Here is a 1745-nt window from a genome sequence, read left to right on the forward strand (position 1 = left end):
TCCCAATCCCATGCATCAGATAATAACAACATGGCATGCAGTAAATAACAACAGTCAAACATGCATTTAAGTCAATTTAACCCTAGGGGTATTTCGGTAATTTATCTACCAGGGGTAAAACTATAAATTTTTCACTTTTAAAGGTATTTCAGTGATTTATCTATTTTAGGGTTTTTTCATGCATATTCCTACCTTTCATGTACTACAGAATCACGTACTGAGGGTTCTTACCGAATTGGGCCCGTTGGCCCATCATTCCAATTTTGGCCCATTAAGCCCAAAAATATCGAGGGCATAGAAATCATGCACTTTGCAGTCCAAATTTTGCAGCTTACCAAAAACATTAATCGATTTACCTCACGAGCATTCGCACACTCGCAAATCTACAAAATACCAGTTTTTGGCATTTCGGCTTTTCGGCTTTTGCCGATCTAGACTAAGAAAGAGGGTGTTAGTTACACACCTGTTTGCGACGATATGCTGACGAGATCCACACACGAACCGCCTACAATTGGATTACTAACACGTTAATCTAACTATTCAAATACGAACTACGTATTAACCCCTTACAATATTCGGCCAACCACACCTACAGATCATAGTAAGCTTATAAGAAAATAATAAGCAACTCATTAACAAATTTTTGTCAATGTTTACCACATAATCATAATTTCACTGCAAGCTGTCTTCCTGAGCAATAGTCACTACATTATTTATAACTGGAGCTACGAAACTCCAAATCAAGTGCCATTAATTTTCCCTGAAAATAGACTCATATATCTTCTATCCATAAAATTTTCAGAATTTTTGGTATAGCCAATCAATACCAGTTTTTTCTTAAAGTTTCCCATGTTTCACTGTTTGACTAATCTGACCACTCTTCTTTACGAATCAAATTTCTCATTGTACAGAATTCAAAATATGTTCCCGTTTATTCCATTTGAAACTAGACTCATTAAGCTTTAATTACATAATTTATTCAGCTTCTAATTCATCTCCCACAATTTATGGTGATTTTCCAAAGTCACGTTACTGCTGCTATCCCAAGCAGATTTATTACCAAATCACTCTTTCATACACCTATCTTGCATGCTTGTTATTTAAACATGTATATCACCACTCAATCATCACATATCTATGATTTTACTTAAGTATAATCTCCATTTCATCATTTTAAAGCACAACATGTTAGCCGATTTTTCCCCTTAGCATCTAAGGCACATGCATGCTCATTTGTTTGGCTCAACTTCACCTATCTTCCATTTTTCATCAAAAGAACATGAAACAACAACCATTTCCTTCATTTTAATTCATGACTAAATGCTCACAACACAACTAAAAATCAAAATATACTTCAAGAGTTAAGGTAGAATCAAGAAGAACTCATGAACCTCAAAATAGAAGCAATGTACCAAGAACTTACCTTCAATTTTCCTCCTCCTAATGACCGAATACTCAAGAGCTTTCTCCTCTCCTTTCTCTTCTCTAACTTTCAGCTATGATGAACAAAGATGGACAAAACTTTGTTCTTTTCACCCCTTTTTCTTTTAATAAAACTTCATATTTCATCCATTTAATTCTTTAATACAAAAGACATGAAATTCTTATCATGAAACATTTACCTAACCCATTATCATGGAACATTTACCTAACCTATTACAATTTGTTTCAATTTGTACCATAAATTATGGATATCAAGTGCACATTTTGTCTACAACAACATGATGGCTGGCCACTTCATGTAA

The sequence above is a fragment of the Gossypium hirsutum genome, chromosome A05, assembly GCF_007990345.1.
Source record: "Gossypium hirsutum isolate 1008001.06 chromosome A05, Gossypium_hirsutum_v2.1, whole genome shotgun sequence".
Taxonomy (NCBI): domain Eukaryota; kingdom Viridiplantae; phylum Streptophyta; class Magnoliopsida; order Malvales; family Malvaceae; genus Gossypium; species Gossypium hirsutum.